This window comes from Panulirus ornatus, chromosome 62, assembly GCF_036320965.1.
Source record: "Panulirus ornatus isolate Po-2019 chromosome 62, ASM3632096v1, whole genome shotgun sequence".
NCBI classification, from domain to species: domain Eukaryota; kingdom Metazoa; phylum Arthropoda; class Malacostraca; order Decapoda; family Palinuridae; genus Panulirus; species Panulirus ornatus.
Window position 1 is genome coordinate 2,621,164 of NC_092285.1, and position 18,529 is coordinate 2,639,692.

Here is an 18,529-nt window from a genome sequence, read left to right on the forward strand (position 1 = left end):
CTATCGCTACAGTGGGATAAGGAATGTATCAGCTATCGCTACAGTGGGATAAGGACTGTATCAGCTATCGCTACAGTTGGGATAAGGACTGAATCAGCTATCGCTACAGTGGGATGACTGTATCAGCTATCGCTACAGTGGGATAAGAACTGTATCAGCTATCGCTACAGTGGGATAAGGACTGTATCAGCTATCGCTACAGTGGGATAAGAACTGTATCAACTATCGCTACAGTGGGATAAGGACTGTACCAGCTATCGCTACAGTGGGATAAGGACTGTATCAACTATCGCTACAGTGGGATAAGGACTGTATCAGCTATCGCTACAGTGGGATAAGGAATGTATCAGCTATCGCTACAGTGGGATAAGGACTGTATCAGCTATCGCTACAGTGGGATAAGGACTGTACCATTAGGATGGAAATCAAGATATAAAATAATAATAAAAAAGTCATACAGAAAAGCACTGTATCTGACCAATAAACTGTAGGTTTATTGTTGGTAAGACTTAATATTTAGGGATACCAGAACCAATTTGTTGTCAACTTACTTTAGGTCACTTGGAGTAGTGATATATGATCTATCCTCATTCTATTTCAAATGTTTGAAATACAGTAAGTCCATTGGTATGAGTTGAATCTGCATTCATAAGGTATTTCTGTCATTTCGACCATCCACCATTGACAATTACCAGCTGGGTTCCTCCCCTGGAACTCCCAAACCTCCACACTTATCTAAGGTTATCCTAGGCCTCCCAAACCTCCACAATTATCTAAGGTTATCCTAGGCCTCCCAAACCTCCACACTTATCTAAGGTTATCCTAGGCCTCCCAAACCTCCACAATATCTAAGGTTATCCTAGGCCTCCCAAACCTTCACACTTATCTAAGGTTATCCTAGGCCTCCCAAACCTCCACACTCCTCCATAATGCTTAATTGTCTCACTAACTCCCCCATTAAATTACCAAATAGGTTCATTTCAGTTATGGTGATCAAAACAAACAATTTGACAGCGTATCTGTTTTTCTAAGTTGGTTCATTCCTTTAACTATGGCTCTAAACATATATTTTTCCTTGCATTTACCTTGAATGATGCGAAATTTACCAATCTCGGTGGTTGAAAAGTCTCATAGATACGTTTAAGAACATACTTGAAAATATTTTAAGATACACGACTGATTTTTGCGCTTCCTTAGTTACATGAAAAGTTAACTAAACGTTGTAGAAGGCGACTAAAAGAGGAGGGTGCGGGGTGGCTGGAAATCCTCCCCTCTCGTTTTTTAATTTTCCAAAAGAGGAAGAGAAGGGGGCCAAGTGAGGATATTCGCTCAAAGGCTCACTCATCTGTTCTTAACGCTACCTCGCTAACGCGGGAAATGGCAAAGAGTAAGGAAACACACACACAGATATATATATATATATTTTTTTTTTTTTTTTGCTTTGTCGCTGTCTCCCGCGTTTGCGAGGTAGCGCAAGGAAACAGACGAAAGAAATGGCCCAACCCACCCCCATACACATGTATATACATACGTCCACACACGCAAATATACATACCTACACAACTTTCCATGGTTTACCCCAGACGCTTCACATGCCTTGATTCAATCCACTGACAGCACGTCAACCCCGGTATACCACATCGATCCAATTCACTCCATTCCCCGCCCTCCCCTCACCCTCCTGCATGTTCAGGCCCCGATCACACAAAATCTTTTTCACTCCATCCTTCCACCTCCAATTTGGTCTCCCTCTTCTCCTCGTTCTTTGTATCCTCTTAGTAAGCTAAAGTGGCCAAACGTCCCGTTTTCCTTCAAGAACAAAAGAACATTTAGTCCAAGAACTTTAGGAACCCAAAACTCCCTCTTTGAAGAAAATTGAGAATCAACGTCTGTCAAAATCACTACCAGTGACATACATACATGACTGGGATTATCATCGCAATACATACGTACGTACATAACAAAGGTTAGATATGCTTTTGAAGTATAGATTATATAAATCTTTTGATTTGGGAAAGTCAAAATATAACATGTTGGTGATTTAAGCACTTCCCTCATACTTTATCTTTCATTTTCTTTATATCAACGTCCAAATACGAAAATTCACAACCTTATTCTTGCTGAAAAGACATTATAAAATTAGATTTTTTTGCACTACGCAAACATTTAGAGGTATATTTCAACAAACTGATGGTGACAATTTACAGAGACACTAGCACTATATAAATGGTTCGAAAAAAAAAAAATAGCTTCTGTGCTTCTACCAAGAGAAATGGAAAGTTATGAGAATTGGAAAATCAAAAGTAGATCAGAAAGCTATCCATTGTGAAGGCAAGTTTACCATCCATGGAGTATGTGCAAACAGAAGAAGGATAATGGATTGGCTATCGACACCAAACTATCACTTTGAGCAACACAGGTAAGATCAACAAGGCCAACTCAATTATGGCTGTACGATGAAAAACAATGGAATACATGCATTGTAAAACCTTTAAATTACTACACACAGTACTGGTGAGACTTCATCTTGAGTATACCAACCAAGTATGGTGTCCACAACTATAGAAATACATCGAAACTACAGAAAATGTCCAAAAGAGCAATCAAACAAGTGCCGGGTGCCATCAACACTTTCAGACGTACAACAACTCAAGAAATGAAACCTTCCAACACTGGCCATCTTAAGTGACCTAAAGGTCATCTAAATGACCTAGAGGTCATCTAGATGGTCATGATACAAACCCGAAAATAGGATGAAAATATGACCAGTTTTATAACAAGCCCGTGATGACCACCACCCGCAGGGCAACCACCAGTTTAAAAGTATATAAATCAAAGTCAAGATGTCAGGAAATATTCGTTTACACAAAGAACAATAGAGAAATGGAACAACCATCCAGAGCAAGTAATATCAACACCATCAATACAGTCTTTTGAAGCAAGACGTACATCATTTCTGGGAATGGCAAGCAGAGAAATATAACAGTACACATGACCTGACATGACCTAGAATGTTTAGACGAAGACGTGGTATAAGGCGACTCCACAGTAAGATTACAGTTCAAAGAGGATTGGTGAGTAAGTTGACCATACAATATGGCTATTCCCTGAAAGGTGGAGGAGGAGGAAGAAGAGGATTTGCCCATTGCAAATAATGACGACAATAATTTAGTTTTCAGTACTTATAGATCCTCGAGGATACTTTTCTTTAGCAATTGCTATTTATAGTATACAAAATATCATATGTCCCTATTGTGTGTGAAACCTTTCCTTTATCTACAACAAACAATAATCCAATATAATTTCATTGTTTCACCTTTCTCCAATAACTTGAAAACTACAACTTTCCAAGCAATGTAACCAAAAAAAAATACTTGTTTTTCTTAAACATAAGTATCATTTCTATCTCTAACTATCATTAAAATGTATTTAAAAAGGACTTTCTTCTAAACATAAAAAAAGTCTTAAAACCAAATTTTACGAGTACCTTACAAGCAGCGACGCCGACCACTAACACAGTCATTAACCCCACGTGACGTCATTTATCTATAACACTGCTTTCTGATTCTATATTTCACCATATCATCACTTATATAGTCTCTCTTTATAGTTAATCTTCACCATATCATCACTTATATAGTGTCTCTTTATAGTTAATCTTCACCATATCATCACTTATATAGTGTCTCTTTACAGTTAATCTTCACCATATCATCACTTATATAGTGTCTCTTTACAGTTAATCTTCACCGTATCATCACTTACATAGTGTCTCTTTACAGTTAATTTTCTTATTTATTCACTAAGGCACTTCTAGATCACTCTGAGCACTAATTCAACGCGCCACACATTTACAGTCTTTGATCGGGGAACAAGTGTCGTTGGGTCACGCCCCCCGTTAGCTTCTAGGCCAATAACCTTCCACCATCCACCCATGATGACAGAGTAATATTAACATCACTAGCCAATCACAGCTCTAGATTTCTCGGTAGAAAACCAGACCACAAATGACACGTAGGAAAACTGATGACGTAGTCCCGCGTAATTCAAATTACGTCTCGTAGGCCTGACGCATTTTTATTTAACTGGGACAACTTATCAAAGTAAATGATCCTGACATATTATGAATATTATAAAAAAAAAAATCATCTATATCAGCTCGATCATACTCCTTATAAATTTGTCAACCAGAAATAACTTTTTATATCTATGGCAACTTACCCGCTCGCCATTAATCTGGCGCATACTAAGCTAAATAATCAGTCTTTTTACTTGTTCGATTTACTGGGGAATAACCTTCTGACGAAAATAAGAATATAGATTTTCGCTGTATCTTGATATGTTGGTGTCAACAGTAATAAAATTGCAGGTGCCGTAGAGAAAAAAAAAAAATCCTGCTCTACTTTACAAACGTAAATAATAATCTACCAATTAACATACCCTATTCCTCCCTCCACTTTCGATGCATACACCAAGTCCTTTCTTCGCTCGTCCTATCTGTATGTTCGAGCCACTTCAGCACACACTGGTCAGTTCTCATTCATATTGCACCTACTCCTACGTCCCTCTCAATTACATGTCATTCCTTACAGAATCAATTCCCCTCATGCCATAAGTCCTCAGTCATTTAATTTTCATCATGTCCATACTCTTCCCAAGACTCACATACAAGCAACACCGATGGTACTACTATACCTTTGAAAATAACATTCTCGCCCTAACAGCCACTGGCCATTCCTCTCACACACATACACTCAGTACATCCAGGACTTTAGCCACCTTCCCCACCCTGTGAATCACTTTATCCCCTATGGTTCCCTTTGCAGCTACATCCTCTGACAAGCATCAAAATCACTTTAGTTCCTCTGTCTTCCCTAGTCAAAATGATTTTTCAAACCATTCTATCTTATTTCCCTGCTCCACTGCATCAGCATACTTTGGCTTACATTGCCTCAACTTTTTCTTTTCTCACATACTCCCAATCCCCTCCACCGAATCCGTTCACACATGAACAACAAATGATCCATCTGCCATACCTTCCCACTCCTATTATGTTGCTGACCTGCCTTTTGCTCTAAGACCCTCATATTCAACTCCCTCAATACCCAGTCCACCAACAGATGGAGCAACCAAAGTGACATCACATATCCTGGATGCAAAACCCATCCTCACTAAGAACTTAATCTTCTCCCCTTCTATTAACACACAGGGGTAATGTTCACACTGAAGGCAAATTCTAAATTGTCAAAACGGTTCAAGGGTTAGTCTGCTACCGCCCTGAATCGAACATGTGTACAATTAAGAATTAAAACAAAACAAAAAAAAATGCTGCAGCTGGGGCCATGCTCACAAAATGCTGGGAATAGGGCAAGTGTGTTATCCTGGAAGAGGGAGATGGCAATTGAAAGACAGAAAATTCAGAAAAGATGTCCCTGAAAGATCAGTAAATCATGTGCAAAGGCTCAAAGTGTAACACAATTTTTATGAAATGGAGTACATGTTTTCCATGGTTGAGATGACAAAAGAGATGCCTTTGGAGAAGCTGAGAATGCATCCAAAATGTTCTCACTTACTGTTAGGTTCAACATGCACAGCTTCGCCATATATGCATTTTCTCCGTGAAGACAACCCCCATGTGCTGCGACAAAAGGGTGCACAGTACTCGGAAAGATTCTCCCGAATTCAAACTACAGTCCACTTATGAAGACTGGTAAAGGAATGTGAGGTGTAAATAAAGTTTTGTGCTCAAACATTGACAGACGTATTGAAAAACAATTCAAAACAGGAAAATTTTATGGCTTTATAATGAAGACAAATTTTAAGTTTGAAGTTATAAACTTCAGAAGCAAAGTGATAACCCATTCACTGTTGTTAGAAAAGCTGCATTTCTGATCGACTTATTTTTTTTAATATATATACATTGCAAACATGTGCGCCAAGTAAAAAAAAATATATATGTGACATTTTATATATATATATGTAAGAGTGAAAAAAGTTCATTCATGATCGGCAGCCACCAACCCGGGAGGTATCTTACCGATATCACCCACCTGGGTATTGGGAGGGAAAGTGATGGCTGTGTAGTCAGCCAGAACTTCAGTGGGGGGGTTAAATTGTTCTATTACCCAGGTAAATGTCTCTTCTTTCTGCCTCAACCACACATGGACTGCCTGCATTCTGTCCACAAACATACAATCTCTCCTTGTCACACTTAACACTCAACTCCTTCTTTTTAACTCTAGATATTCCTGTGGTGAGCATTATGTGCTAGCTCTGCCTTTTGGCAAAATAGTAGGAGCAACAGATAAAACGCTGGAGGTAGGAACATTAGGCACAAGCATTAGGTAGAAACATTATGTAAAAGTAATAGGCAGGAATATTAGTTGGAAACAATTGGTTGGAACATTTGGTAAACACATAAGATAGTAGAAGTTGAAAGGAACCATAGGTAGGAGCCTCTGGAACCACTGCACTAGAATTGCCCTCTGCTATTAGCCTATTAAGGGTGAGGCACTTAAGGTTAAGAAGCACTTGAATTTCACCAGTATGGATACTATCTTGCTGTGGCCATCCCAATGAGGTAGTTCCTGGAGGGAATGGGCATCAGACACATAGAAAGATTGATAGTGTATAACACAATTCATGTGCCTTACCCCATAAGATGGCACGAGGCACAGCACAACAACACATGCCTAGTCCCTCAGTTGATGTACAAGTTGTACCAAGTTTATAATAGTAATCAAACATGACTTTTTAATGCATTTGTTCATAAGCCATTACTCTATCACAATATCTTTAAAAAAAATAATTACAAAAAGTAGCTTGCTGAGGTGTATGCTATTGTTAGTATCTATATATTTAAGGTAATAAATTTGTGATGCTATTTTTCATGTTTTTATAATGCTTTTGGTCAAGCACTGATTTTTTACAAGCATTTGTTCATGAATACTCTATTATGTACACTACATAGTAAATATAAAAATTTCACCATTATGAAGCAAGTTCTAAACATCCTCTACCACCCTGATAAGTTTAATCCAAGGAAAATAAAAAGTGGAAAAATTAGATACCTAAGCCTGACCATCCTTTTCAACAAGTCACTTGCTATGGGCAAGGTTCCAGATGAGAGAAGTTCGTTAATGTAACACCAATTTTCAAGAGGTAATAAGCCACTGTCTGGAATTATCGTCTACTTAGCTTATGTCTGTATATGGAAAACTTACAGATACCACCACTGAGACAGAGCTGTAAACCATTTAGATGACTACCAATTCCTAGCATTGGTTTTGATGAAATCAGTCATGTCTGAAAAATCTACTTCATTTCTGTAATGATACACTCAACATGCATGATGAAAGTAAAGCATTGATAACTAACTGGTTTTCAAAAAGTATTTGATAAGTTCTGCATCAAAGGTTACTAGCAAAAACTAAGTCACACTAATAGGGTTGTACTTCGGTAGAAAGGAAATTGGTTGACAGGTTGTAAATTAAAAATTATGATTAATGGTCCACACATGCAAATATACATACCTATACATCTCAATGTACACATATATATACACACAGACATATACATATATACACATGTACATAATTCATAGTCTGCTTTTATTTATTCCCATCGCCACCTCGCAACACATGGAATAACATCCCCCTCCCCCCTCATGTGTGCGAGGTAGCACTAGGAAAAGACAACAAAGGCCCAATTCGTTCACACTCAGTCTCTAGCTGTCATGTAATAATGCCCGAAACCACAGCTCCCTTTCCACATCCAGGCCCCACAGAACTTTCCCTGGTTTACCCCAGACGCTTCACATGCCCTGATTCAATCCATTGACAGCACATCGACCCCGGTAAATCACATCGATCCAATTCACTCTATTCCTTGCCCGCCTTTCACCTTCCTGCATGTTCAGGCCCTGATCACTCAAAATCTTTTTCACTCCATCTTTCCACCTCCAGTTTGGTCTCCCACTTCTCCTCGTTCCCTCCACCTCCGACACATATATCCTCTTAGTCAATCTTTCCTCACTCATTCTCTCCATGTGACCAAACCATTTCAAAACACCCTCTTCTGCTCTCTCAACCACGCTCTTTTTATTTCCACACATCTCTCTTACCCTTACGTCACATACTCGATCAAACCACCTCACACCACATATTGTCCTCAAACATCTCATTTCCAGCACATCCACCCTCCTGCGCACAACTCTATCCATAGCCCACGCCTTGCAACCATACAACATTGATGGAACTACTATTCCTTCAAACATACCCATTTTTGCTTTCCAAGATAACGTTCTCGACTTCCACACATTCTTCAAGGCTCCCAGAATTTTCACGCCCTTCCCCACCCTATGATTCACTTCCGCTTCCATGGTTCCATCCGCTGCCAGATCCACTCCCAGATATCTAAAACACTTTACTTCCTCCAGTTTTTCTCCATTCAAACTTACCTCCCAATTGACTTGACCCTCAACCCTACTGTACCTAATAACCTTGACTCTTATTCACATTTACTCTTAACTTTCTTCTTTCACACACTTTACCAAACTCAGTCACCAGCTTCTGCAGATTCTCACATGAATCAGCCACCAGCACTGTATCATCAGCGAATAACAACTGACTCACTTCCCAAGCTCTCTCATCCACAACAGACTGCATACTTGCCCCTCTTTCCAAAACTCTTGCATTCACCTCCCTAACAACCCCATCCATAAACAAATTAAACAACCATGGAGACATCACACACCCCTGCCACAAACCTACATTCACTGAGAACCAAACACTTTCCTCTCTTCCTACACGTACACATGCCTTACATCCTCGATAAAAACTTTTCACTGCTTCTAACAACTTGCCTTCCACACCATATATTCTTAATACCTTCCACAGAGCATCTCTATCAACTCTTATCATATGCCTTCTCCAGATCCACAAATGCTACATACAAATCCATTTGCTTTTCAAAGTATTTCTCACATACATTCTTCAAAGCAAACACCTGATCCACACATCCTCTACTACTTCTGAAACCACACTGCTCTTCCCTAATCTGATGCTCTGTACATTCCTTCACCCTCTCAATCAATACCCTCCCATATAACTTCCCAGGAATACTCAACAAACTTATACCTCTGTAATTTGAACACTCACTCTTATCCCCTTTGCCTTTGTACAATGGCACTATGCAAGCATTCCGCCAATCCTCAGGCACCTCACCATGAATCATACATACATTAGATAAACTTACCAACCAGTCATCAATACAGTCACACCCTTTTCCAATAAATTCCACTGCAATACCATCCAAACCCACTGCCTTGCCGGCTTTCATCTTCCGCAAAGCTTTTACTACCTCTTCTCTGTTTACCAAATCATTTTCCCTAACCCTCTCACTTTGCACACAACCTCGACCAAAACACCCTATATCTGCCACTCTATCTTGATATCAAACACATTAAACAAACCTTCAAAATACTCAATCCATCTCCTTCTCACATCACCACTACTTGTTATCACCTCCCCATTAGCCCCCTTCACTGAAGTTCCCATTTGCTCCCTTGTCTTACGCACTTTATTTACCTCCTTCCATAACATCTCTTTATTCTCCCTAAAATTTAATGATACTCTCTCACCCCAACTCTCATTTGCACTCTTTTTCACCTCTTGCACCTTTCTCTTGACCTCCTGCCTCTTTCTTTTATGCTTCTCCAACTCATTTGCATTATTTCCCTGCAAAGATCGTCCAAATGCCTCTCTCTTCTCTTTCACTAATAATCTTACTTCTTCATCCCACCACTCACTACCCTTTCTAATCTGCCCACCTCCCACGCTTCTCATGCCACAAGCATCTTTTGCGCGAGCCATCACTGCTTCCCTAAATACATCCCATTCCTCTCCCACTCCCCTTACGTCCTTTGTTCTTACCTTTTTCAATTCTGTATTCAGTCTCTCTTGGTACTTCCTCACACAAGTCTCCTTCCCAAGCTCACTTACTCTCACCACTCTCTTCACCCCAACATTCTCTCTTCTTTTCTGAAAACCTCTACAAATCTTCACCTTCACCTCCACAAGATAATGATCAGACATCCCTCCAGTTGCACCTCTCAGTACATTAACATCCCTGGGGATACGGGAGAAAGAATACTTCCCATGTATTCCCTGCATGTCGTAGAAGGCGACTAAAGGGGAAGGGAGTGGGGGGCTGGAAATCCTCCCCTCTCATTTCTTTTTTAATTTTCCAAAAGAAGGAACAGAGAAGGGGGCCAGGTGAGGAAATTCCATCAAAGGCCCAGTCCTCAGTTCTTGATGCTACCTCGCTGATGCGGGAAGTGGGGAAGAGTATGAAAGAAATATATATATATATATATATATATATGATGTGAAGGGAGTGGGGGAGGAATGGGATGTATTTATGGAAGCAGTGATGGCTTGTGCAAAAGATGCTTGTGGCATGAGAAAGGTGGGAGGTGGGTAGATTAGAAAGGGTAGGAGTGGTAAGATGAAGAAGTAAAGTTGTTAGTAAAAGAGAAGAGAGATGCATTTGGATGATTTTTGCAGGGGAGTAGTGTAAATGAGTGGGAGATGTATACAGGAAGTCAAGAGAAAGGTGCAAGAGATGAAAAAGAAGGCAAATGAGAGTTGGGCGTAAGAGAGTATCATAAAATTTTACAGAGCATAAAAAGTAAGGTAAGGCAAGTAACATGCATACGACAAGAGAACAAGTTGGAACGTTGGTGAAGGGGACAAATGGGGAGGTAATAACAAGTAGTGATGAAGTGAGAAGGAGATGGAGTGAGTTTTTTGAAGGTCTGTTGAATGTGTTCGATGATAGAGTGGCAGATATAGGTTGTTTTGGTCAGGGTGGTGTGCGAAGTGAGAGGGTCAGGGAGAATAGTTTGGTGAACAGAGAAGAGGTAGCGAAAGCTTTGTGGGTGATGAAAGCCAGCAAAGAGGCAGGTTTGGATGGTAATGCATTGAAATTTATCCAAAAAAAAAAGGTGACTTTGTTGTTGATTAGTTGGTGAGGATATTCAATGTATGCATGGATTATGGTGAAGTGCCTGAGGATTGGCAGAATGCATGCATAGTGCCATTGTACAAAGGCAAAGGGGATAAAGGGTGAGTGTCAAATTACAGAGGTATAAGTTTGTTGAGTATTCCTGGGATATTATATGGGAAGGTACTGACTGAGAGAGTAAAGGCATGTTCGGAGCATCAGATTGGGGAAGAGCAGCGAGATTTTAGAAGTGGTAGAGGATGTATTGATCAGGTGTTTCCTTTGAAGAATGTATGTGAGAAATACTTAGAAAGACAGACGGATTTGTATGTAGCATTTATGGATCTGGAGAAGGCATATGATAGGGTTGATAGAGATGCTTTGTGGAAGGTTTTAAGAGTAAATGGTGAGGGAGGTAAGTTGCTAGAAGCAGTGAAAAGTTTTTACCAAGGATGTAAGGCATGTGTACAAGTAGGAAGAGAGGAAAGTGATTGGTTCCCAGTGAATGTTGGTTTACGGCAAGGGTGTGTGATGTATCCATGGCTTTTATTTATGGATGGGGTGGTTAGGGAGGTGAATGCATGAGTACTGGAGGTATGGCAGGTATGCAGTCTGTTGTTGATGAGAGGGCTTGGGAAGTGAGTCCGTTGTTGTTCGCTGATGATACAGCACTGGTAGCTGATTTGGTGAGAAACTGCAGAGGTTTGTGACTGAGTTTGGTAAAGTGTGTGAGAGGAAAAAGTTGAAAGTAAATGTGAATAAGACCAAGGTTATTAGATTCATTAGGATGGAGGGACAAGTTAACTGGGAGGTAAATTTGAATGGACAAAAACTGAAGGAAGTGAAGTGTTTTAGATATCTGGGAGAGGATTTAGAAGTTGAAGGAACCAATGAAGAGGAAGCAAGTCACAGGGTGGGGAGGGGGTGAAGGTTCTGGGGGTGCTGAAGAATGTGTGGAAGGCGAGAAGGTTATCTCAGAGAGCAAAAATGGATATGTTTGAAGGAATAGTGGTTCCAACAATTTTATATGGTTGTGAGGCATGGGCTATAGATAGGGTTGTGCAGAGGAGGGTGGATGTGTTGGAAATGAAATGTTTGAGGACAATATGTGGTGTGAGGTGGCTTGATAGAGTAAGTAATGTAAGGGTAAGAGAGATGTATGGTAATAAAAAGTGTGGTTGAGAGAGCAGAAGAGGGTGTGTTGAATTGGTTTGGACCAGCCCATCCACACAATCATGCTACCCTCTCCAACAGCCTATCAACACCATCACACCACCCTCTCCAACAATGACAAATTGAAAGTTTATTTTAAATCTCCTTTGGGGGTGCAAAAGGCCAATAGAGTGGCATGGAGGCATCCAAATATAAAGAGGGAAATTGAAGGTTTAATTCAAATCCCCTCTGGCGGCACCAAAGGCCATTACAGGATGTGTCAGAGGTGGAGGGAAGGAGAAGCAGGAGACCAAACTGGAGGTGGAAGGAAGGAAGGAGTGAAAAAATTTTTGAGTGATCGTGGCCTGAAGATACAGGAGGGTGAAAGGAGTGCAAGGAATAGTTAGAATTGGAACAATTTGGTATACCGGGGTCGACGTGCTGTCAATGGATTGAACCAGGGAATGTGAAGTGTCTGGGGTAACCATGGAAAGATCTGTGGGCCTGGATGTGGAAAGGGAACTGTGGTTTTGGTACACTACACATGACAGTTAGAGAGTGAGTGTGAATGAATGTGGCCTTTCTGTCTTTTCCTGGCACTACCTTATCATTCCAATTCACTCTATTCCTTGCAAGCCTCTCACCCTCCTGTAAGTTCAGGCCCCAATTGCTCAAAATCTTTTTCACTCCATCCTTCCACCTCTAATTTGGTCTCCCACTTCTTGTTCCCTCCACCTCTAACACATAAATCCTCTTTGTCAATCTTTCCTCACTCAGTCTCTCCGTATGTCCAAACCAATTCAACACACTCTTCTGCTCTCTCAACCACACTCTTTTCATTTCCACACCTCTCTCTTACCCTTTCAATATTTACTCGTTCAAACCACCTCACACCACATATTGTCCTGAAACATTTCATTTTCAACATATCCACCCTTGTTTGTACAACTCTATCTGAAGCTCATGCCTTGCAACCATATAGTATTTTTTGGAACGACTATCCCTTCAAGCATACCCATTTTTACTCTCCGATATAACGTTCTCTCCTTCCACAAATTCTTCACCGCTTCCAGAACCTCTCCCCCTTCCCACCCTGTGACTCACTTCCGCTTCCGTGGTTCCATTCGCTGCTACAGTATGGATTCTGTTGAACTCCAAAAGGCAAATGACGAAAAAGACTCGTGCATAATAATCTCTGGTGACCTAAAGCCTTGTCAGTAGTACACAGAAACTGCAAAAAGACTGGACAAAATTCTTAGATTCATAGGTAGGGCCTTTGAAACTAAATCTGGAGAAAATCATCTTTACTATTTACAGTTCATTAGTTCATTCATACTGTAGCTTGCCTTTTCATTTCTGCTGCTGATATGTAATATTCACTCACTAACTATGAACCCAGTCCATTAATTTGTCCATTTTAGTTGTAGACATTCAAGATCATTTTATATATATTTTTTATTATCATACTCAATTGCTGCTTCCTGCATCAGCAAGGTAGTGCCAGGAAACAGACAAAGAATGGCCCATCCACTCATGTACATATATATACATAAACGTCCATACACAAACATATACATACATATACATGTACAAAACATATACATACAGACATATACATATATGAACATGTACATATTCATATTTGCTTGCCTTCATCCACTTATGGTGCTAACCCACCCCACAGGAAACAGCATCACTATCCCCTGCTTCAGCGAAGTAGCGTCCACAAAACAGACAAAAAAGGCCACATTTGTTCACACTCAGTCTCTTGCTGTTATGTGCAATGCACTGAAACCACAGCTCCCTATCCACATCAGGCCCCATAGACTTTCTAAGGTTTATCCCATATGTTTCACATGTCTTGGTTCAGTCCACTGACAGCTTGTCGACCATGGAATACCACATCTTTCCAGTTCACTCTATTCCTTGCATGCCTCTCACCCTCCTGTGTGTTCAGGCCCCAATCACTCAAAATCTTTTTTGCTCCATCCTTCCACCTCCAATTTGGTCTCCTGCTTCTCCTTGTTCCCTCCCCCTTAGACAAACTTGTCCTCTTTGACAATCTTTCCTCACTCATTCTCTCCACGTGTCCAAACCATTTCAACACACCCTATTCTGTGCTCTCAACCACACTCTTTCTATTTCCACACATTTCTTTTACCCTTTCATTACTTTCTATCAAACTACTTCACACCACGTATTGTCCTCAAACATTTCCAGCACATCCACCCTCCTCCATACACACTTATCTTGCAACTACATAACATTGAAGGAACTACTATTCCCTCAGACATACCCATTTTTGCTCTCCGCAATCATTTTCTCTCTTTCCACACATTCTTCATTACTCCCAGACCCTTTGCCCCCTCCCTCACCCAAAGACTCACTTCCACTTCCATGGTTCCATTCACTGCTAAGTCCACTCCCAGATATCTTAAAACACTTCACTTCATCCAATTTTTCTCCATTCAAACTTACATCCCACTTTACTTGTCCCTCAACCCAACTAAACCAAATAACCTTGCTCTTATTCACATTTACTTTAATCTTTTTCCTTTAACAGATTATCCCAAACTCGGTCACCAACTTCTGCAGTTTTTCACTCGAATCAGCCACCAGAGCTGTATCATCAGTGCACAACAACTGAATCACTTCCCAGTCCTTCTCATCCCCAACAGACTTCATGCTCGCCCCTCTCCAAAACTCTTGCATACAAATTAAACAACCATGGGGATATCACACACATATGCAAAAAACCACAGGAAAATGAAACATGATAAGTTCGCAAGTGCACTTTCATGTAATGATCACATCATCAAGGGAGATACAAGCATGAGATAGAAGATGTAGAACAGTCAGTTGGTATACAAGGAAGAGATGTAGCTAAGACACCATTGGTAAAGATGCGTTACCGGATGGTGATGTTCGGGTTGGTGAGTTCGGGTCTTGCAACATGCCTGACATAAAATTTTAATTATGTGGACAAGAAAAAACTGTTTATAAATTTTGGCTGCAATAAAGGTATCCAATCCATATAGACCTTCACTAATATTAATGTTACATTTCTTTGTGTATCTAATAATGGAATTTTCAATATTTCTTGTAGTAAAGGAGTTAGATTTGATAACATAATTGGTACTACTCCTGTCGATACAGTAGTCATAATTATTAGCATGATTAAATAAAGCATTTGATTCTTGTCCTATCTTTATACTACATTCATGTTGCTTAAGTCTAATGTTAAAATCCACACCATATAACATTACAAACACAGCCCGCAGAATTTTCTAGTGAGTTTTTGATTAAGATATTCTTTATAGTATTATTATTGTAGAAGGCTACATTTACCTTAAAGGATATAAGCAGCCTGGGAAGTAATGTAAGATTATCCCTAAATGGGATTACTAAAATATTCTTGGTATCACGGGGTTTAACTCTATAATATGATTTCTTGCAAACTTAAGGGATTTATCAATGAAAGATCTAGGATACTTTAACTTGGATCCAATAGAATATATCTTCTCAAACTCATCATCAATCAATTCCAGACTGCATATATGTAATGCCCTAGGGAACAACTGGACTGATGTTTAGCTGAGTAATAATGAAAATATGAACAAACACTGGTGGGTTTTCTGTATATGCTAAACTTAAACATGTTTCTCTCCCTAGGGATCATGCTATCTAAAAATCGTAACATACAATTATTTTCCACTTCTACAGTAAAGTTGATAGAAGGTACTAAATTATTAAGGGAGAAATGTTTGTAAATTCTTGTTTGTTGGCCAAACACAAAAAACATCACCTACATGTCTAATGCAAACTGCCTTGTTGGGTAAGATATCCCTTAGTAATTTTGTTTCAAAGAATTCCATGTATAGATTAATGAATACTGGTGATAGAGGGTTACCCATCACCATACCAAACTTCTGAGCATAATATTCTCCATTAAATTGAAATATACCATCTTTTATACACAATTTTATCAATTCAATAGACAGAATGTTAAACAGGTAAAGCAATATTATCCAAAACGTCAACCAAATATTCTAAGAGGCTATCAACTGAAACTTCTGTGAACAAGGATGAAACATCAAAACTTACCAGTTTGAAATCAAAATCAACATGGATATCATTAGGCTTAACTAAATCTACATTGTTCATGATATGAGAATGTGATACCCACTGGTGAGCTTCATAAAGAAACTAATCATTTTAATAATTATATGTGATGGAGCCCACTGAACTCACTATAGGTCTTTCTGGAAAGTTTGGCTTGTGTGTTTTGATGAAGTCCATACATATATGGCAATGAAGGGGACAATGATGAAAATCTTTTGATAAGAGAATCATTATCTTTCAACAACTTCACTTCTTCATTAAAGTGAGAATTCACTGCTACTAGAGGATTTCTACTAAGTTTAATGTATGTTGTGTCATTGTCCCCTTCATTGCCATATATGTATGAACTTATCAAATGAAAACACAACCCAAACTTGTGCACGTGTATGTATATACATGTGTATATAAATGGATGGATCTTTCTTCATGTCTCCTGGCACTACCTTGCTGATGCAGGAAATGGCAATCAAGTATGATAGATAAAATAAATAAATATATACACACGTACACATTCATACTTGCACACTCTCATCCATTCCCAATGCCATTCTCTCCCACAAGAAACATCACAAAAGAATATATATAAAAAAAAAGATAAGTACATTCTCTTCTCTCCACACCCAATTGTCATCCCCTGTGTCATCGAGGTAGTGCTAGGAAACAGACGAAGAAAAGCCACATCCCCTTACATCCATACAAGGGCTGTCAAGTGTAATGCACTGAAACTATAGCTCCATATCCGCATCTAGGTCCCACAGAATTTTCCATTGTTCAACCCAAATATTTCACATACCCTCATTCATTCCATTGGGGATAGAGGAGAAAGGATATTGCCCATGTATTCCCTGCTTGTCATAGGAAATGACTAAGAGGGGCGGGAGTGAGTGGCTGGGATTTCTCCCTTCCTGTATTACATTTAAAAAAAAAAAAAAGAACAGAACACAGAGCAAAGTGAGGATTTTTCCCAACAAGGTTCTGTCATCTGTTCTTGATGCTACCTTGCTCAGGTGGGAAATGCTGAGCATGTGTGGACTGAACCTGGGCATGTGAAACGTCTGGGGTAAACCATGGGTCCTGGACATGGATCGGAAGCTGTGGTCAATTCGTTACATATGACAGATGTGGTCTTTCTATGTTACCTGGAGCTACCTCGCTGAAGCAGGGGGTTGCCATGCTGTTTCCTCTGGGTCGAAGCTGAGACTGGATGAAGGCAAGCAAGTATAAATATGTACATGTTCATAAGTGTGTGTCTCTGTGTATAAGATCATCCATTCTTATACGCATATATGTACATAAATGCAAATACACGTACATATACATACAACATATACATACACATATATACGCAAGTACATTTCCATACTTGCTTACCTTCATCCATCCCACCCCACAGGAAACAACATTGCTACCCCCTGCATCAGTGAGGTAGTGCCAAGAAAACATAAAAAAGGCCACATTTGTAGACAATCAGTGTATGGCTGACATGTGTAATGTACTGAAACCACAGCTCCCTACCCACATCCAGGCACCACAAACCTTTCTATGGTTTACCCAAGACATTTCACATGCCTTGGTTCAATCCATTGACAGCACATCGGCCCTGGTATACCACATCATTCCAATTCACTCTATTCCCTGCAGACCTCTCACCCTCTTGTATGTTCAAGCCCCAATATCTACAAAATCTTTTTCACTCCATCCTTCCTCCTCCAATTTGGTCTCCCACTTCTTGTTCCCTCCACCTCTGATGCATATATCCTCTCTGTTTATACATCATATATATATATATATTTTTTTTTTTTTTGCCGCTGTCTCCCGCGTTTGCGAGGTAGCGCAAGGAAACAGACGAAAGAAATGGCCCAACCCACCCCCATACACATGTATATACATACGTCCACACACGTAAATATATATACCTACACAGCTTTCCATGGTTTACACCAGACGCTTCACATGCCTTGATTCAATCCACTGACAGCACGTCAACCCCGGTATACCACATCGCTCCAATTCACTCTATTCCTTGCCCTCCTTTCACCCTCCTGCATGTTCAGGCCCCGATCACACAAAATCTTTTTCACTCCATCTTTCCACCTCCAATTTGGTCTTCCTCTTCTCCTCGTTCCCTCCAACTCCGACACATATATCCTCTTGGTCAATCTTTCCTCACTCATTCTCTCCATGTGACCAAACCATTTCAAAACACCCTCTTCTGCTCTCTCAACCACGCTCTTTTTATTTCCACACATCT

At 39.9% G+C, this 18,529-nt stretch overlaps 1 long non-coding RNA gene across 1 annotated transcript in view; it reads right to left on the minus strand.

Moving 5' to 3' along the window:
- The window catches only part of LOC139745691 (uncharacterized), a 47,898-nt gene extending 44,024 nt beyond the window's left edge, over positions 1-3,874 (minus strand). The window contains exon 1 of the long non-coding RNA XR_011711917.1: positions 3,488-3,874. This is a non-coding gene — a long non-coding RNA (uncharacterized lncRNA). The remainder of the gene's footprint in view (positions 1-3,487) is intronic.
- Positions 3,875-18,529: the final 14,655 nt, after the last annotated feature.